Consider the following 22,343-nt stretch of genomic DNA (forward strand, 5'->3'; position numbering starts at 1 on the left):
CGTTTTTTCAGGTCCGGCTTACCAGCGCTGCTGGCGGACAGGACAATTCTTCTGGAAGCCATCAGGAAATTGGTGGTGTCAGAGGTCATTGTTCAGGTCCCTCTTCAGCAACGGAACAAGGGTTATTATTCGAACCTTTTTGTGGTATCGAAACCGGATGGTTCGGTACGGCATATTCTAAATTTAAAGTCTTTGAACCCTTATCTCAAGGAGTTCAAATTCAAGATCGAATCTCTGAGAGCTGTCATTTCAGGGCTGTCGGAGGGGGAGTTCCTGGTGTCTCTAGACATGAAGGATGCTTACCTCCACGTTCCCATTTGGGCACCGCATCGAGCTTATCTCAGGTTTGCGCTGATGGACGATCACTATCAGTTCCAGGCGCTGCCGTTTGGCCTCTCAACAGCACCAAGGATCTTCACCAAGGTGATTGCGGAGATGATGGTTCTCCTCCGCAAACAGGGGGTGAACATAATTCCATATCTGGACGATCTCCTGATCAAGGCGTCATCCAGGGAGAGGTTGCTGCGGTCCATCGCGCTCACGACACAGCTGCTCAGGAAGCACGGTTGGATCCTGAACCTTCCGAAAACTCATCTGGAGCTGACAAGGCGGCTGTCTTTCCTGGGAATGATCTTTGACACGGAAGTGCAGAGGGTATTTCTCCCAGCAGAGAAAGCATTGGTGATTCAAACAATGGTCCGGGATGTCCTACGGTCTACCTGGGTATCAGTTTATCAATGCATACGCCTTCTGGGGAAGACGGTTGCCGCCTACGAGGCTCTGCAGTACGGCAGTTTTCATGCTCGACCTCTTCAACTGGACCTCTTGGACCAGTGGTTGGGCTCTCACCTACACATGCACAAGAGGATACACCTGTCTCCAAAAGCCAGGATTTCACTCCTCTGGTGGCTGCAACTTCCACACCTTCTGGAAGGGCGAAGGTTCGGAATTCAAGACTGGATCCATCTGACCACAGATGCAAGTCTAAGAGGTTGGGGAAACCTTTCCCTCTCCCTCTGGGGGAAACCTTTCAAGGACGATGGTCGGATCAAGAGTCACTTCTCCCAATAAACATCCTGGAACTCATGGCCGTTTACAACGCCCTTCTGCAAGCAGCTCACCTTCTACAGGATCGGGCTGTTCAGGTGCAGTCGGACAACGTGACCATGGTAGCCTACATAAACCGACAAGGCGGAATGAAGAGCAGAGCTGCCATGGCAGAGGTGTCAAAAATCCTCATCTGGGTAGAAAGGCACACGGTGGCAATGTTGGCGATCTTCATTCCGGGCGTAGACAACTGGGAAGCAGACTTCCTCAGCAGACACGATCTCCATCCAGGGGAGTGGGGCCTCCATCCGGAGGTGTTCGAGGAAGTAACCGGTTGGTGGGTGGTTCCTCACATAGATATGATGGCCTCCCACCTCAACAAGAAGCTACAGAGGTACTGCTCCAGGTCAAGAGACCCACAGGCAGTGGCGGTGGACGCACTGGTAGCACCTTGGGTGTTCAAGTCAGTGTATGTGTTCCCTCCACTTCCTCTGATACGAAAGGTTCTTCAACTCGTGAGAAGAACAAAGGTTCTGGCAATCCTCATTGCTCCGGACTGGCCAAGGAGGGCTTGGTACGCGGATCTGCTGGATCTTCTGCTGGAAGATCCACGGCCTTTACCTCTTCGGGAGGATCTGCTTCTGCAGGGGCCGTTCGCATATCAAGACTTACCGCGGCTTCGTTTGACAGCATGGCGGTTGAAGCCAGATCTTAGCTTGGAAGGGTATCCCAAGTGAGGTCATTCCTACCCTGATACAGGCCAGAAAGGGGGTAACGTCTAAGCATTACCATCGCATTTGGAAGAAATATGTCTCTTGGTGTGAGGCCAAGCAGTTCCCGGCGGTGGAGTTTCAACTGGGACGTTTTCTCCTTTTCTTGCAAGCAGGGGTGGATATGGGACTGAGACTGGTCCATCAAGGTCCAGATCTCTGCTTTGTCCATCTTCTTCCAAAAACAATTGGCTGTTCTTCCTGAGGTTCAGACCTTTTTGAAGGGGGTTCTGCACATCCAGCTTCCCTTTATGGCGCGTACGGCTCCATGGGATCTTGATGTGGTGCTGAAGTTCCTACAATCTGCTTGGTTTGAGCCTCTACAGGAGGCTGATCTCAAGTTTCTCACGTGGAAGGTGGTCACCTTGTTGGCCTTGGCTTCTGCACGACGCGTGTCGGAATTGGGGGCTTTATCTTGTAAAAGCCCCTATCTTATCTTCCATGAGGACAGGGCGGAACTTAGGACTCGTCCACAGTTCCTACCTAAGGTTGTGTCGGCTTTCCACATCAACCAACCTATTGTGGTGCCAGTGGCTACTGACACCTCAATTACTTCAAAGGCCTTGGATGTCGTGAGTACTTTGAAGATTTACGTTAAGAGGACGGCTCGTCACAGGAAAAGTGACTCTCTGTTTGTCCTCTCTGATCCAAAGAAAATTGGATGTCCTGCTTCTAAGCAGTTGATTTCACGCTGGATCAGATTCACTATCCAGCAAGCTTATTCCACGGCAGGATTGCCGTGTCCGAAATCTGTAAAGGCCCACTCTACTCGTAAAGTGGGCTCTTCCTGGGCTGCTGCCTGGGGTGTCTCGGCGATACAATTCTGCCGAGCAGCTACTTGGTCTGGGTCGAACACGTTTGCCAAGTTTTACAAGTTCGATACTTTGGCCTCTGATGACCTCCAGTTTGGTCAAGCAGTGTTGCAGGATCCTCCGCGCTCTCCCTCCCATACTGGGAGCTTTGGTACATCCCCATGGTACTAATATGGACCCCAGCATCCTCTAGGATGTAAGAGAAAATAGGATTTTAATTACCTGAAACGGTAAATCCTTTTCTCGTAGTCTGTAGAGGATGCTGGGTGCCCGCCCAGCGCTTCGTTTTCCTGCATTGGTTATGGTTCAGTGTTACCTGGTTCCTAGGTAAATTCTGCGTTATTTACTGTTTCAGCTGTTGCTGAGTTGTTCCGGCATGTTGGCCGGATTTTCATGTTTGTGTGAGCTGGTATGAATCTCGCCACTATCTGTGTAATTCCTTCTCTCGAAGTATGTTGTCTCCTCGGGCACAGTTTCTAGACTGAGTCTGGTAGGAGGGGCATAGAGGGAGGAGCCAGCCCACACTATTAAACTCTTAAAGTGCCAATGGCTCCTGGTGGACCCGTCTATACCCCATGGTACTAATATGAACCCCAGCATCCTCTACGAGAAAAGGATTTACCGTTTCAGTAATTAAAATCCTATTATCGTCATGTATTGCAGAGATTTGGAATGTTATTACTGGCCAGTAGCCTAGCACCAGTTGCCAGGACTGGGGAGCATGTGCCAGTGATAATAAAAAGTGTTTGAAAACGCTATCAGTTCTGGATTCGGACCTGGCTTTTCCAACTGACCATGTGCATCCTTGGGGCTGGCTGCTCCTCCCAAAACCATGGCCAATACTTACTGGTCTCAGCATCATATCTTCTTGTGCTAAGAGCAAGATATTGGACTGCTAAAAAGGTTCAGCCCCCTTGGCATCCCCTCTCAGGGTTGGGTATGGTATGTTGGTCGTGTTTACATTCATCATGCAGACAGTGATGAAAGGGCATGTCGTCCCTGGTAGAGGGCCCTGTTGAATGCAGGGCAATGTGAGTCCTGAGCAGGGAAAATTATTTTCTGGTCCTCTTCCTGGTGAATCTGATGACGTAGTGTGATCATGGTGCATTTTGTCCATGATTGGATGGTCATGTCTTCTCGCAAGCCAGCCAAAAACTATCCCGATGCCTGGACTGTGTAAATGTGTCATTGGGGCCTATGGGGTATATTAAATTGAAGTCAAAAGCTGCCGTCTGTCGAAAAGACGGCAGTTTTCGACTTTTTTAGGTCAGAAGGGGTTCCAAACCATTCAATATACCCCAAAATTATCCGACAAGTCGGGGAATTTGACTTTTCGGAAAGCATGTGGATCGGCGGAATAGCTGCCAATCCGCGTGCTTCTGTTGGAAACGGGGCCAAATCTGACAGGTTTTGGCCCCCTTTCCGACCATGTCAATCCGACTTTAAAAAAAGTCGGATTCAGATGAGGGCGCTGAGAGGGGGAGATGGGTGAGAGCCGCGGGGAGACGGAGCAGTCCTACAGCAGCATAGCAGGAGGATGTGTCACAGCCGCCGCTCACAGCAACATCCACCCGGCTCCAGCAAGCGAGACATCTATATATATATATATATATATATATAGCCAGAAGAATAGGCGGCACTCCAGAGACTTTGTTTCCAATACTTCTTTTTATTGAAGACGCATCCATTGGATGCGTCTTCAATAAAAAGAAGTATTGGAAACAAAGTCTCTGGAGTGCCGCCTATTCTTCTGGCTGTTAATGGATCCTATATCCTAAGGAGGGCACCGGAGCAATTATCAAGATAGCAAGGGGAGTGCCGGCTACATTGCTGTTTTATATATATATATATATATATATATATATACACACACACACACACATATGTATGTGTATATATATATATATATTGTATATAATATATATATGAGAGAATTTTTATATGTATATAATATAAATGTCAAGCAAATAACAGCAAATAACATATAGAAAATATTAGTAAATTTTTAGACTAGTTCAATATATAATATATAAGTATAATTTAGATAAATGGAAATATTTTAAGCTTATTCTTTTTGTAAAAAAAGTAAATGTAGAGGTGGAACTACAAAAACAATCATGGCCTATTTTTAAACTCGCCAGTAAAAGCTGGCGAAAAAAGATACGAAAAGTTTCAGACAATTCACGATAATCCAATGATACATAAGGTTCCCGTTAATTTTCAATAGAGGTTGGAAAAGTTAAATAAAAATGCGAAAAGTAGATTTTGCAAAAAAAAAACCCGTTAAATAAAATCGAAAAACTTACATACATACAGATGATACTTAAAAAATGTGAACAGTATAAAAAATGTATCTAATTTTTTAACGCAAAAAACTGTTGATACATATTTTATTATTTATCAACAGTTTCTTATATAGCACAGCAAATATGGTTGCGCTTTACAATTGGAAATGACAATGATATAACAAACTGGGTGATAACAAACAGTCATAGAGGTAGGAAGGCCCCCCATTATCCTGCTTTGATCTCGTAATGGGACCTGATGCTTCCCCGCAGTCCACTGGTAGGACCAGGCCTAGTTCAGAGGCCTCTGAAAAATATCATATTGCTCATCTGTGCTGTAGAGTTTGGCACAAGTTTTCATACATACAATATAATATTTATTATACAGTGCATCCAGAAAGTATTCACAGCGCTTCACTTTTTCCACATTTTGTTATGTTACAGCCTTATTTCATAATGGAATAAATTCATTTTTCCCTCAAAATTCTATACACATTACCCCATAATGACAACGTGAAAAAAGTTTTTTTGCAATTTTTTGCAAATTTATAAAAAAAATAAAAAACTGCACATAAGTATTCACAGCCTTTGCCATAAGCTCAAAATTGAGCTCAGGTGCATCCTGTTCCACTGATCATCCTTGAGATATTCCTACAGCTTAATTGGAGTCCATTTGTGGTACATTCAGTTGATTGGACATGATTTGGAAGGCACACACCTGTCTATGGGGGTCAAATCAATTTGCCGACAGTTGAATAGCGCCGGGAATTAGCTCCCGGCGATATTAAATTCTGCTCAATGTTAAGTCGGCGAATGCCTGTTCTCCCGTACTTAACAGGTTGATTTGTCGGGAGAACGGGCATTCTCCGACTTAACTGTCCGGTGCGATGCTGATTCTGTCGAGAATGGACGCGCGCCAGCACTTTAGTCGGATTTCTGCTCGCACACCCCCAGAGGTAGTGACAAGTAGTGTCACATGGTGATGTATGGAGCTAATTCCCAGCACTATTCAACTGTCGGCAAATTGAATTGACCCCTATATAAGGTCCCACACTTGACAGTGTATGTCTGAGAACAAACCAAGCATGTAGTCAAAGGAATTGTCTATAGACCTCCAAGACAGGATTGTCTCAAGGCACAAATCTGGGGAAGGGTACAGAAAAATATCTGCTGCTTTGAAAGTCACAATGAGCACAGTGGCCTCCATCATCCGTAAATGGAAGAAGTTCGGAACCACCAGTACCCTTCCTAGAGCTGGCCGGCCATCTAAACTGAGCGATCGGGGGAGAAGGGCCCTAGTCAAGGAGGTGACCAAGATCCCGATTGTCACTCTATCAGAGCTACAGCATTCCTCTGTGGAGAGAGGCAAACCTTCCAGAAGGACTGTATGGTAGAGTGGCCAGACGGAAGCCACTCCTTAGTAAAAAGCACATGGCAGCCCGCCTGGAGTTTGCCAAAATGCACCTGAAGGATTCTCAGACCATAAGAAACAGATTCTCTGGTCTGATGAGACAAAGATTGAACTCTTTGGCGTGAATGCCAGGCGTCATGTTTGGTGGAAAACAGGCACAGCTCATCACCAGGCCAATACCATCCCTAAAGTGAAGCATGGTGGTGGCAGTATCATGCTGTGGGGATGTTTTTCAGCGGCAGGAACTGGGAGACTAGTCAGGATAGAGGGAAAGATGAATGCAGCAATGTACAGAGACATCCTGGATGAAAACCTGCTCCAGAGCGCTCTTGACCTCAGACTGGGGAGATGGTTCATCTTTCAGCAGGACAACTAAAGGGGTAATGTTGATCATATATGTGCTAAATTTAGCACATCTACGATCAGTTACTCTGACATGTGGGGAGATGCCCAGCACGGGGCTAGTCTGCCCCGCATGTCAGGCCCTATTAAAACGCACAGCAGCGATCAGCTCTGAATTAGCCCCTAAGCACACAGCCAAGACATCAAGGAGTGGCTTCAGGAGAACTCTGTGAATGTCCTTGAGTGGCCCAGCCAGAGCCCAGACTTGATTCCGATTGAACATCTCTGGAGAGACCTGAAAATGTCTGTGCACTGACACTTCCCATCCAACCTGATGGAGCTTGAGAGGCGCTGCAAAGAGGAATGGGTGAAACTGCCCAAAGATAGGTGTTCCAGGCTTGTGGCATCATATTCAAAAAGACTTGAGGCTGTAATTGCTGCCAAAGGTGCATCAACAAAGTATTGAGCAAAGGCTGTGAATACTTATGTACATGGGATTTTTTATTTTTTTTATTTTTAATAAAATAGCAAAAATCTAAAAAAAAAAAAACATTTTTCACATTGTCATTATGGGATATCGTGTGTAGAATTTTGTGGGGGAAAAATAAATTTATTCCAATTTGGAATAAAGTTGTAACCTAAAAAAATGTGGAAAAAGTGAAGCGATGTGAAAACTTTCCGAATGCATTGTATGCAATATCTGCAATCAAGTGGTCCTGGTGAGGTGGTGAAACTCATGGAGCAGGACCATGGAGGCACCAGGACCTGAGGAAGGAGTTGGTGGCTGCAGCTCATCAGCAACACTAGTGCCGCCTGTATCATCGATTAACGCAGATGATGGGGTGGGCTTTTCTGTTGGAATTACTGTGCAGGGCAATGGAGATGGTGGGACTAGTTCCCCCTACCATTACAGGTGGTGGAACTCAGTTCCACCTCGTTCCCCCCCCCCCCACACACACACACACTTTAACCCCTGTCTGTAATACTGTACCACTGGAAGCCTAGTACCCAGCTGTACAGGCGGTATACGTTCAAAATAAGAGGGGAGGTCAGGGTTAGGCTGCGGTGAGGGAGGGTTAGGGGGGTAAAGGGGAGAGTTTAAATACTTCCCTCGCCCCTGTCAGGATCTTTACCATCGGGATGCTGACGTTGGTATTGTGACCACAAGCACCCCGTCCGCCGGGATCACATAACCGATTACGTACAGGCTGCAGGGCAATCACAGTCATACTATTGTCTCTTGCCCAGTTATGTACAAAGGTCCCTGGTCACATTACATCCGTGACACTACAATTATAAATGCATTAGAAAATGACTAAATAAGGAAAGAAACAACTTTGCTAGATTGTAAATTATATATAAAAATATCAACTATTTTGCTGTCATTTATGGTTCCTTTTATATGTTGTACTATTTATGGTCTATTATAATATTTATTGCTGGGGTATTCTACATGCGCTCCTCCAGCTGCTGTGGAACTACACATCTCAGCATGTCCTGACACAGTTTTGCTATTAGGGCATCCTGGGATATGTAGTTCCACAACAGCTAGAGGGCCGCTGTTGAATTCTCTTGATTTACATAATGTAAGAGATCATGGAGGGTCATTCCAAGTTGATCGCTAGCTGCCATTGTTCGCTGCGTAGCGATCAGTGAAAAAAATGGCTAATATGCGCATGAATATGCACCGCAATGCGCACGCGCGACGTACAGGTACAAAGAGCATTGTGGTTTTGCACAGGTTCTAGCGAAGCATTCAGTTGCACAGCCGATCGCAAGGAGATTGACAGGAAGAGGGCGTTTATGGGTGTCAACTGAACGTTTTCTGAGAGTGTTTGGAAAAACGCAGGCGTGGCCGGGCGTTTGCTAGGCGGGTATCTGACGTCATTACCGTGTCATTCGTCGCAGCCATCATCGCACAGAATAAATAACTACAGGGCTGGTCTTGTTTTGCACAAAATGACAAAATGTGTTTGCTGCTGCACGACTGCACAGGCGTTCGCACTCCTGCAAAGCAAAAATACACTCCCTCGTGGGCGCCGACTATGCGTTTGCACGGCTGCTAAAAATTGCTAGCGAGCAATCAACTCGGAATGACTCCCCATAAGCACTTTATCTGTAGCTTATCATTAAAAAAATGATTACGTCCTTGCTAGCAACAATACTTTTAATAGCCACACAGTGGTTGTGCAGTCACAAAGGGTTAATGCCACGTGAGAAATCTTGATCTTTAACTGAGCTGTAGATAATGCCAGATTTTAATGAACAGGTCACAATAATAAATTTTTCAGTGATAGCACCAATTTCAGACATTTTGTACATTTGATAAACCTAGTGTGTTTGTGTGTTTCAACTAGGGGAGAGACTGATGTGAATGACTACATATTCTCTGTACAGCGCTGCGGAATATGTGTGTGCTATATAGATGTTAGTAATCTATTGGGATGTTTTCTTCTGGTGTTTGTAACATAACCTTTGTGTATGAAGTGAATGCTCTTACCGTAGGAGATACATACGCTGGCGTTGTTAGGCAACAACTCATAACACAGTAGATTAAGAACAATGAAATAAGAATGCTTAACCAAAGCTGTGAAATCAGAACATGGCCTCACCAGTGTGAGGAATCCAGCTGGTCATACTGGATAGAGGAGGTGTGTGTATATATGTGTAACACTGTAATGCAGGGCTATCGTGTTATGTCGGATCAATTAGACCTGGGTCCACTCCCCATTATTGAGTCAATGGGAGGAGCCTCCTGGATACTCATCCAACAGGTTTCATTGTAGAAGTGCAATCACCCTGTACACTGTGTCACAAATATACTGTTCCTATATATGTAACTTTACATTAATCCATACTTGCCTACCCTCCCGGAATGGCCGGGAGGCTCCCGGAAATCGGGTGACCCTCCCGGCCCCCCGGAAGAGCAGGCAAGTCTCCCGATTACAGGGGTCCCCCCCTGCCCGGCTGCCCACTTAGCGAGTGAAGTGGGCGGTCCGGGCAGGCGATGACGCGATTCTTGTTGAATCGCGTCATGCAAGCCACGCCCCCCACTGTATAATGCCGGTAATTGCGGCATTACACAGTGGGGGCGTGGCTTGCATGACGCGATCCAGCAGCCACGTCCGCCTCCGCCCCGCCCCCGTGCCGCCTCTGGCCCGCCCCCCTCCTCACATCAGCTCACTGCCCGCCCCCCTGCTGAGCCGACTGGCTGCTCTCTCCCGGAGAGAGCAGCCCAAAAGTCGGCAACTATGCATTAATCCTATATACTGTACATGGACACATTGGGGCTCATACAGAGATTGAAGGCATATGCATCCAAACAAATACAGTAGCACACATATGCAAAGTTGCAAAAATCACAAGATGCATCCTGCTGCACACTAGAGGGTAAATTTACTAAAGTGTGAGTTTTTTAGAAGCGGAGATGTTGCCCATAGCAACCAATCAGATTGTATCTATTATCTTCAAAATGGTGCTAGATCAGGCATGTCCAAAGTCCGGCCTGGTGGCCAACTGCGGCCCGTGCTCAAATTTCCACCAGCCCGCAGCCTTTGTAAAAGCTATTTTAGGGGCGTGGCCTGATGTCTGAAGCTTAGAGAGTCGTGTCTCTGCTGAGCTCCTACAAGAGCTACCCATAGACAGCTAAAACAGACATCTTCTCCCCGCTAAGCCCACTCTACTGCTCACCCGATATCGGGTGGACTGGAGGGGACTGAGAAGCGGAGCCGAGGAGTGTATAAACTCGCTCCTGCGGGCTGCGGCCTTCCCCTCCACCTTAGGCCGGGATCCGCAGCACAGTGCGCCATGTCCGCGGGCATCCCGGACCACACAGAGAGACCCAGTGTGACATGAAGCGGATAGCGGTGTCATAAACTAGACGTCCCCGCTCTGCTGGACCCCTGCTTCTGCCGTGGATTGGCGGCGAATGGCCGGCTAGTTTACTGTGCTCACCTGGGACTGGGATGGCACACATGCAGCGGTGGCCATCTTGAAAAGGTCTGTGATCCTAATTTTATGCTCTCCCTTTTGGGACCAAGCTGCAACTTTTCCAAGGACACCTGTCAAAAATGCAGCCCAATACCACACATTTACCATCGTTGCAGGAAATAATGACCTGTTTTTCTAGAAAACAATATCAGTGCGCAAATGAGGAGGTATGCAGCAGACATCTCATCTCTGGCTGAGGAGTTTCAACAGCACTTTCAGGATTTTGCAGCTATTGAAAAGGAGATCACACTTTTTTCCTCTCCTTTCTCTGTGGTTCCTGATAACGCTCCAGACCACCTGCAGCTGGAGCTCATTAAGCTGCAGTGTGACGCCGAATGTCGCAGTTGGTACCAACAGCTCCCTCTTGTCAACTTTTACCGCCAGCTGGATAAAGGCAGGTTCCAAGAGACTCGAACATTTGCTTAGAAAATGCTGAGCTAGCTACTTGTGCGAGAAGACATTCTCAGTTATGAACCATAACAAAAACCGCGTGAGGACAAGACTAAGTGACTCTCACCTGCGTGACATCTTGCGCATCAAAACCACTGTCTTTGAGCCAGACCTGGCATATTTACTGCAGTCGAGATCTCAGTATCACCCTTCACATTAGAGCAGGTAAGACAAGTTATTTGTTTAGTCTTCTGAGGTGATTAATGGTTCAAAGAATGTCAGGCTGAATGGTCGGCCCCCACACATTTTCACCTCACTAAATCTGGCCCTCTTTGCAAAAAGTTTGGACACCCCTATGCTAGATGAATGATAAGTAGAATCTGAGTAAGGTACAAAAAAACGATAAAAAAAACAGCAGGTATAGCTCTCTTCCTGTATCAAATAAAATAAAAAAGCAACTTGCTAAAATACATTCATAAATACTTTCATAAATAATAATTAAAAAAATCCTATATAATAAAAGGTTAACGCTGCTCTTCAACTCTATGGGGGGAACTCCAGTGTTTTGTGCACCGTCAGCCACTTAATAGCACAAAGCGGAGCAATTCAAGTGTTTCTCCATTCGGGTGCACACAGCCGCTGGCTGTTATGCTGTTCCGTCATTTTGATGGGCTGGTAACTAAATGAATGAGCATCAGTGGGGAATCCGCAACGGCAGGGTAGTTTTTTTGCACCTACCCTCATGCACAGATACACATGCCTCTTTGTGCGGTTCTGTATCTGTTTGTCATTCCACAAATATTCCCTTACTGTACTCAGTATCCCGCTCTGCAAGCTCATGCAACTATCACAGTCATGCAAATGTACAGAACAGTCCGTGTGCAGGCTGTTTTCTGGGCGTTCGCAGAAACTATATTTATCACAATGCACTGACATAAACATTACCAGGAAACACTGCAGACAAGTATAGAGATCTAATGCAAGCATTAGAGCCCCAGTGTGAGAGGGAATCTGTGATGACAGTGGGTAGGATGCATCAAAGGTCATTTTGCAGTCAAACATCTGAAAATTCAGTTTTCTGAGGTTTGTCCGTATTTCGCATATGCGACAGGCTCTGGAATGCGATACATTCCAGAGCTTGGGCCCGTTATATAACCTCATCTGTCAATAGCGTTGCCTAATAGAGGCCCTCATTCTGAGTTGTTCGCTTGCTAGCTGCTTTTAGCAGCAGTGCAAACGCTAACCTGACGCCCTCTGGTAGTGTATCTTAGCTTAGCAGAAGTGCGAACGAAAGGATCGCAGCGCTGCTACAAAAAAAAGATTGTGCAGTTTCTGAGCAGCTCGAGACTTACTCCTAGCTAGCGATCACTTCAGACTATTTAGTTCTGTTTTGACGTCACAAACACGCCCTGCGTTCGGCCAGCCACGCCTACGTTTTTCCAGCCACTCCTGCGTTTTTATCTGGCACGCCTGCGTTTTTACCACCCAGAAACACCCACTTCCTGTCAATCACTCTGCGGCTAGCAGTGCGACTGAAAAGCGTCGCTAGAGCTTGTGTAAAACTGCATTGGCTTTTGTGAAAGTACGACGTGCGTGCGCATTGCGTCCTATATGCATGCGCAGAAGTGCCGATTTTATGCCTGATCGCTGCGCTGCGAATGAAAGCAGCTAGCGATCCACTCGGAATGAGGGCCAGAATCCTATTGGTTTCTTTTCACATTTTGCACTGGGAGGGATCCAGTTGGATACCTCCCAGCACCCCTGCGGCCTAGAAGGTCACAAACCGCAAAGAACAGCTCTTATCGGGAAAGCTGAACTTTGCGTAAATCTTCATGCATACGGCATTAATCAATGCTGATATGCATGCGATCATTGGTGGGATGCATCGCATTCAAAATGCAATACTTGATACATCCAGTGGCATAAGTTCGTCCCAGTTGCCCGGAGGCAAGATAAATATTGGTGCCCCCCTATTTCCTATATTGAGATAAATATATATATATGTATGTGTGTGTGTGTGTGTGTGTGTGTGTGTGTGTGTGTGTGTGTGTGTGTGTGTGTGTGTGTGAGTGTGTGTGTGTGTTTATGGAGTGTTCTGAAAAAAAAGTATATACTGTATTTATACATTTAATTGTCTTTTATTTTAAATCACACATTTCTTAGCAGTCATACCCAGGATTAGAACCCATGACCTGTTATACTGACAGCAGACACTTTACTGATGGAGTTATTTGCTCCTGTAGAGGAAGCATGAGAATTCTAACTATATGAAGTTACGTGTAATTGTCAGAGAAGTATCTTCATATAGTTAAAATTCTTATATTTCCTATACAGGAGCAACAGCTTCATCAGTAAATTGCCGCATCCAGTGTAATAGGTTGTGGTTTGTAATCCTGGGAGTGATACTTGTAAAATGTGTATATTCAGTATAATAAAGAGGGTGTGATTTGTAAGGTGCAGGGACCAGTGAGGAAGTCGGCCACTGAAAAGAGAGTGGCAGCTATCAATTAACTTAATTCAATGGTGTCACAGAATGGGAGGGGAGGTGCCCCCCTTCAGAGCAGAAGCCCGGCGGCAGATGACTCCGTTGCCTCCCAGAGTTCTGCCTCTGGATACATCCCACCCTGAGTGAGAGCCAGTGTACAGATCTGCAGATGAGAATCTGTATATTACTGGGAGCAAAGATAGACAGACCATATGTAAGCTTCTATATATTGCCCTCCTTGAGGAGGTAAGCCATAAGAGGTGGCTTGTATGAAGTTGGGGTTAAGGTTAGGCACTAAGGCGAGGGTTATGGTTAGGCTGGGAGGCTGGGTTATTGTTAAAATACCAAAATCCATTGGGATATGGAGTATCGGGATGCCGCAGTCAGCATTTTGTTTGCTGTGATCCTCTGAGCCAGGATATCGATACCAACCCGTATGAAGACCTATGAGAAGAGTTGCTGATTGTGAATGAGAGGCATCTGCAAGTAAAGGGCCCTACTAAGAATGCCAAATTGATTTCTCACAAATATTTAAAATGCCCGCTCTAATATATATTGTAAATGCCTGCATCTCTTATTACCAAACTATATCAAGGCTATGAAGCAACTTTTAAACCTACTTAACAGACAAACAATCCAATCTGAATCAAACACAATATGACTTATTTGAACCTTGTTTTGCAACAATAAAAATAAATTTTAGCATCTTAAATATTATGAGAGACGCATTGTCCCTTGAATTTCATATCATTGGCTTACTGGTACCACAACAATACACTAACGTGGATGTTATTTTCATCAGCTTCGCAATGCGTCCATTGGAGCCGGTCAATTACAGCCGCGTTTGTAATGTACAGTGCATCATTAAGACCCTGATATCCCGGATGAGCCCCCACCTAAGAATGCCAAATTGATTTCTCACAAATATTTAAAATGCCCGCTCTAATATATATTGTAAATGCCTGCATCTCTTATTACCATATCCTATGAATGTGCGCTATACATCGCAAAAACACTGTATCCCATAAGAGAAAACAATACACCCACACATTATCTGAGTTCCAAAGCTCATTGATGTATATATTTGTTATTAAAAGGATATGGATTCAATATATATTACAAAGTACAGTATACCTATAGTTACATGATTACAACTCACACAGTAAGCAGTTAATACATAAAGTTACATACAGTTACATGCCAGCATACAATACCATTATCCTTAAGTTATATAAATTCGTCTTTCCATATCTCTCTCTCTGTAAATAAATACAGGAACTGATCTTCCAGCAAGTCCATCATCGTCTCAGACCTTACAGCCACTAACTTCCTGTGTGGTCAATGTGTTATCTAGTTTCTGGGGGAGGGATCATGATGTGTCACCAGTTCCTTTGTATATGCTGAACAGGTTCAGCCTTGGGGACGTCCAAAGGGGCTGGCCTGAGCTTCCTGTTTGGAATATCTATTGTTCTAATAAGAGTGATTTTTAGCTTTTATACATGTAATCATAATTATCCGCTGCAATGTCCCACAACTTCACAACAAGCATCAAATGAATCTATACATAAATCTGGTTGCTTCAATAGTAAATATGACCAGTCTATCTGGTTTCGTTCAAATAATACACATACATGACACCACTCCATCATATACAATTCTAAATCATCATGATGTCTGGCGCTTGATACCACCACAATTATGTACTGCATGAAATAAGTGTCGAATCCATCTCTGTGGCATGTCCGTGTAAATGCGTGTTTTACCATACATTGCTGTGCTCGCTGCGCGTATTTGCAAGTATAGCGACTTATATGTGTGTAGTTTGTATGTTCTCTTTATGTAATATTTTTTGACTTCGACAGTCCACCCTTTGGCAGTAAACAATAACTGCCATCAATTATTAACATAAGAAAAAATATTTCATACCATAATCGGTGACCTAGACACAAGTATGTATGCATTTCGCAAATCAGACGCTTGACTATATTTGGGGAAGACAGGGAGGAGGACGAGACATCCTCTATATGCACTCGGCGGTCACGGGACCACTGGTTGGGTGTGGGACAACATTCAACCTATAGAGTATGCTGGGACAGTGCTTTGGCCTATAATGTCTGATTTGCAACGAACATTTCACACATACATGTACCTACATCTTTGTACACTGATGTTTGGATTCGATTGAGTTTCTGCTGGGTAGATGAAGAAGACACAAACAAATCGTGACAGTGACATATAAAATTTTCATGATCTACATATTCCTATCATTTTCTGAACATTGTTTCCATTTCTGGAATGTATGCTAGGTCTGTTTAATCATTGAACAAGGGTTATAAGTAGTGTCCTTCCTAAATAACATAAACCTTCGGAGTTCGGGGAGAGCCACTCATAAACCTTTCTTCCACATATATTAATGAGCTCTTTATCTGCAATGTGTGAATAGCCATTGTCTGTTTTTTTTCTGATTACCTCTGAAATCCATAACTACTAGACCTTTGATTTTTCTCTGATTTTAACAAACTGATCGGCTAATCCTGGGATCCTGTAAGGAAATCACTCCTTCCTACAGAACCAGTTCCAGTCCCACACTCGACTCCTCATAAAAAAACCTCGCAAAAATAGAATATCCTGAAAGAAAATGTTTGTCAGCGGGAAAGAGAGAAAAGAGAAATAGAACAAAACAACTCTTGTTCATAACAAATCAATTACAATGACTGGTCTTTCTGCATTTAGTACGCTCAGGTAGTGTTCAACAGTGCCGCCTCTCAGTCTTCACGGAACAGAGTCTCTGGTGATACGAGGTTCTCTTTGCCTTGCTCTTTGGACACACAGTTCACTTGGAACACACAGTTCACTTTGCTCTCCACCTTGCTCTTTGAACACACAGTTCACTTGGAGCACACAGTTACCAAATTACACAAACTCGATGAATGTGAGCAATAAACTACTTTGTCACGAGTTCTCTCCGGGTCAGCGACCTTCTTGCAGTGGGACGAGTGGACCCAAGTCTCTCTTTCGGAGACCTTTAGTGCTGTCATCAAAACTTGGTATGGTCCTTCCCACCTGTCTATTTGGCAACCTGAGCGTAAGAACAATCACACAGTCTCTTGGTTCACAATCAAGACAATTAGTATTTGGCATACCAGCAATCAACAGTTTCAAGTTCTTTTGCCAAGTTCTCAAATGCTGGCTCATCTCAATAAGGTACTGTACTGTCACCTCATTGGTGTATTTCTGATAATTGTGCGGATCAATCATGACATGAGGTTGTCTTCCAAAAACAACCAAAAAGACACAAATACCAAATCAAATACAAAAACAAATTTCGAAGAGGGTGATTCATTGAGTGAAGATCTGGGAGTGGTTCCGAAGCTACATAATACTAGTGGCAGTATCTATGATCACAATAGTACAATTTCAATCTTTGCTCCTACTTCTAGGGGTACCATTATCTACACACAAATTTCTGCGCAATTTTCCTTTGCGGTAAACACAGCAGCATCCGTGGCAGCAGGAAATGCCTCTACCCAGTTTGAGAAAACATCAGTGCACACCAATACATAACAATAATTCCTAAAGGGTGTTAACTGTACGAAGTCGATTTGTATTTCCTGAAAAGATCCGTCTGCAGGAGGGATATGGGATGGCTCTGTTGGTATTGCTTTACCAATATTCTTCCTCAAGCAAGTAAGACAGGTCATTGCTCTCTTACCTGCATGAGAATAGAATCCTGGCGCACACCAGTAGGCTCTCATCAGCCTGCACCTACCCTCTTTGCCTAGATGAGTCAGACCGTGTGCCACCTCAGCTAGACTTGGAAGGTATGCTCTGGGGGCTACTGGCTTACCGTGTCCACCTGCCCACAGTCCTGAGGACTCCTGGCCATACCCCTTTGTCCTCCAGACTGCCTCTTCCTGCAGGGAACACAAATTTTTGTATCTTAATTTAACTATCGTGTGTTTGCAATGTAGAGTACCATGAGCATAACTCAAAAAAAAAACATCTCTAGAGGAGAGAAAGAAGAAGAAAATGAAAAAGAAAATGTCAGGTTTGCCATTTACCAACAGGCATATCAGTGTCTATACAAAATTTCCCTTCACCAGTATTCCCATTCTCCACCCTTTGTGCATGACAAGGCACGCTGCAGTAATACTGGTGTCATCATGCTGTTGAGATATACTGGGTTTGGGCAGAACTCTGAAGGACCTAGGCATGTGGAGTTTGAACTGTACTTGGGTCCATGTATTGTACCACCCTGTGTGAACGCAAAAGATGAAGAGGAAACTGTAGAGAAACAGAATAGAGGTTGGTGACAGATGAGTTTGTAGAGGTGGAGAAGATTTTGTAAAAATTTGACAACTGGATTGGGCACTACGGGGAAGTGATTCTCTACTTGGTCTATACCCCTAAAAAAAAAATTCTGTGTGTCTTATCTCTACTGGGACTATCCCAGCCATCAATCCAGTGTCCTGTCCATCCTAAGTTCATAGGGAACCCGGTATCTGTGAGATAATTTCCTCTACCTGTGATGGACATGCATCTAGAACAGTAGAATGCGACATTAGCCTTTGAGGGGTGTCTAGTATATTTTGTGCTTCTTGAGCATGGTGCTCAGGTATATCCAAGAAGACACTCTCAGGAGTACAATATATGACACACCGCATTTTACACACTAAGTCTCTGCCGAGTAGATTAGTCGGAGCCGATGCAGCCAGCAGAAAAGACTGTTTGGTTTGCAAGGGCCCTATCGTAATCTCTGCAGGTCTACTCAAAGTATTTAGTATTGTTGCATCGTTCCTGTTACTCCCATTGCCCGAATCTGTGTTTTCTATATGGCTCGTGATTCCTTACTATATGTCCCTTGGTCCCGTCTATGTGTTTAATAATGTGGCTTGTGTTTTCTGTCTAGGGGATCTATATTGACTATGTGTCCTACTACTCCTACAATCTCTGGCAAAATGCCCTTCCTTCCTACAAGTGTAACATATTATTGACCATTAGGGATCTGGGGTTTGGACTGATGGGTCTTTCCTGTATGTGCCAGTATACTTACCATCCTCAACCTCTCCACCTGTTGTTCTCTGCGCCTAACACTATTCTTGTGATGTTCAATAGCACACTATCTAAGATTAGCTACTGTGACCCCTTTCCAATTTTGCAAGGAAGTCTGCACCCTGACACTCAATGCGTTATTGAGCCCGTCCATTTGCACAGAGACAGCCACCTCCCATTTGCCGAATTAGTGTTTACCAGTGGTCTTATCCAGATGGAGAGTTTTCTATTACTGCAAGAGACAAAAACAAAAAAAAGTTTAACAAGCTTCTAGGTCATGTGAAGTATTTCATTCAATCCTTCTCATCCCGTACTAAGGGTCTGTACATGGTCCAACAAACATTTCCAAACTCATCTTTACTAGGGGCATTACTAGGAATGAATACTTCTTATATGGTAACTGAAAGAAATACCCGGGGGTTACCTTGTCTCTGTCCGCTTTCCTACTGGCAAATACTAATGTGCGGACAGGTTTTTTATTTCTGACGTTACTTTCTTGATTTTTTTTGTTTTATTTTTGGGTTTTACTATATATGTACACGAATGATACCATACTTACCTGTTCCACTGGTCTCAGCCACTTCCCCCACAGGCTACTGCTCTTCTTTTACCGGTTGGATATTCCTCTGGGTACATGAGAAATGGCTGAAAAAGATCAGGTCACCTTCTCCTCCTAAATAAAACTTCAACATTCATTAGTACATATATAGGTTACAGTCATATTTTTCATATATTTATTATTTTCTATAGTTTGTATGCTGGCCCTAACTGCTTCCACATCTACATAAGGCGGTGTACTTGCATTCTCTTTTTTTTTTTTTTCCTACTTATTTATTGTTGCTACAAGTTCAAACAGTTCTTATATTTCCATTCTTGTCTTATATGACTTTGGTTAAACATACCACCTGCAATACCTTAGGATCAAACTCACCAACCCCTCTTGCTGTCACAGGTTTAAACAATTTGTATTTCTGACCTTTTGTTTTCGGGATTTTATCAGACATATTCTTATCCTTAAGTTCTGCAATACCTCTGGTTCAAAGCTGCCCACCCTAGGGAATGGTACCCTATCTTTGTCAGTCATACGTACCCATTCATTGCAAAAAGCCTCCGTGTGTGAACCATATTGTTCACACCTAATAAACCTTGCTGACTCTCTTGGTCGCACCTCTTCAACCTGAACCCTGGTTACCAAACGCCCACTGCTTGTGCAATTGGATCCCATCGCAGACTTTTTGCCAATAAACGCAATCCCCAATGCACACCGCAGATAGACGGTAAAAGTTCTTAGAGTGCTTTCACCCACTTCTTCTCCGCTAAGTACCACGACTCACTCCAATAATGACCACCGCGAACCCAGTGAGGCCCCTATCTGGTTTCTATTCACTGGAAGTGTTTAGGAGTGACTTACCTATTCCAGTGAATATACACCGCTGGAGATTTTCCTGAGAGAGACCAGCGAATACTCCCTATACACTTATACACAAATCACACTTGCCTATGCTCTACACACCACCAATGATACCGCAATTTTACGCAAAAGTTCGTAAAGGGGTATCAAGTTGCGCTGTATATATCTCATCCAGAAACGCGCGGTCCAATCGCACAGCATATAGGTACTTGTTACCTATCTGCCGTATGACCACGGGTCGATGTACAAACTGCGACCCTCAGCCCGGAGCGTAATACAAAAACCTTTTTACTTCAATACTTCGCAATACTTATGCACTATCACGCTCCTTTGCAAATCACCTCACGATTTGCGTATTAAACCTTATACTAACGTGAGTCAGCCACTTCACACCACCAAGCCTCCTCTTACTTGATGTACCACACGACGGGATCCCGATTTCCCAGGGTTCAAATATCCACTCACTCCTACGTTCGCTCACTCAAATACACTTTGTTTTTCTGTACAGAAAATTAGGATTCATTCAGATAGGCAGCTTTACCCCAGAGGCAATACAGTTTTTTAAAACTAAATTTAGAGTAACCTGCTTTTGAAATCTGATAGTTATGTGCTATTGTATTAAATGTCTACTATCCCACCTTTGAACTAAACGACACTATTGTATGGTTTTATTATGCGCACACAACCCTACGCAAGCTTGCGTAATTACACAACCGTGCGTACCTCTATGCCACGTGTGCGGCCTTGCGCCACGTGCACATTTTTTGTACGCTGTCCTCACGTTCCGTATCACGTGTACCAATGTGCGTACGCAATAAAACAACTCACACAATTTCGATAAATGTGAGCAATAAAAACTATAATCGCTCACTTAACACAACACACACAGTTTCTTTATGTATAAACCTTTACAACCAGGCCAGACTGCGTTTGTGCTTTACACTTACTTCCTTAAACATTTATTTTAGTTTTAACTATATAGCAACAAAATGTAACCGGTTTCACACAGATCTATAATGACTCTAGCAAATAATCAATAATTTAAATGATATGATTCATATTGGATAGCTATCTTGCAGAACATACACTGATATAAATATACACATAATTATAATAATATTATATATATGTACCATTCACTGGTCTCCTATGAGACTCATTTACCCATTCAGTGCTTCTAATTTGCATATCAAAGCTATGTGCTTTTGCCTGCCTGTAAAAGTGGGGTTTTTTTTTTTTTTACTGCTAAGAAAAAGCAGTTAGACAGGTTCATTTGCATTTCAATGGCTATCTTATAGCAAGCAGATTCTACAAGTCTTGGAAGGAAAAAGAAAAAAAACTTTGTTTATATCTGTGTGTAATTCTTACATCAAGTATTCATCTATTAACTCTCACTAGGCCCAGCTGAAACTATTTGTAATTGACTATGGCATGGGTTAAATAAATGCATTGGTAACTCATAAATGGTGTTTGATGTGACCAAGGAAAGCTGATTATTCTGAGCAGTGAAAATCAGCCATTTAGAAAATGACCTTCCCAAAATGGCCATTGCTCCTCCCCTTCCACATCCATGAGGGTTACACAAAATGGTGGACAGGCCATGTGGTTAGTCCAAAATGGAGGACAGACCATGCGGCTTCCTTTGTCACAAAGAAATTACACATCATACAAGCACCAGAAGTTATTTTAGGCCTGAGTTTAAAAAAAAAAACTATATCAAGGCTATGCAGCAACTTTTAAACCTACTTAACAGATAAACAATCCAATCTGAATCAAACACAATATGACTTATTTGAAAATTGTTTTGCAACAATAAAAATAAATTTTAGCATCTTAAATATTATGAGAAACGCATTGTCCCTTGAATTTCATATCATTGGCTTACTGATACCACAACAATACACTAACGTGGATGTTATTTTCATCAGCTTCGCAATGCGTCCATTGGAGCCGGTCAATTACAGCCGCGTTTGTAATGTACAGTGCATCATTAAGACCCTGATATCCCGGATGAGCCCCCACCTAAGAATGCCAAATTGATTTCTCACAAATATTTATAATGCCCGCTCTAATATATATTGTAAATGCCTTCATCTCTTATTACCATATCCCATGAATGTGCGCTATACATCGCAAAAACACTGTATCCCATAAGAGAAAACAATACACCCACACATTATCTGAGTTCCAAAGCTCAATGATGTATATATTTGTTATTAAAAGGATATGGATTCAATATATATTACAAAGTACAGTATACCTATAGCTGTATGATTACAACTCACACAGTAAGCAGTTAATACATAAAGTTACATACAGTTACATGCCAGCATACAATACCATTATCC

This window comes from Pseudophryne corroboree, chromosome 6 (genome assembly GCF_028390025.1).
Source record: "Pseudophryne corroboree isolate aPseCor3 chromosome 6, aPseCor3.hap2, whole genome shotgun sequence".
In the NCBI taxonomy this organism is placed as follows: Eukaryota; Metazoa; Chordata; class Amphibia; order Anura; family Myobatrachidae; genus Pseudophryne; species Pseudophryne corroboree.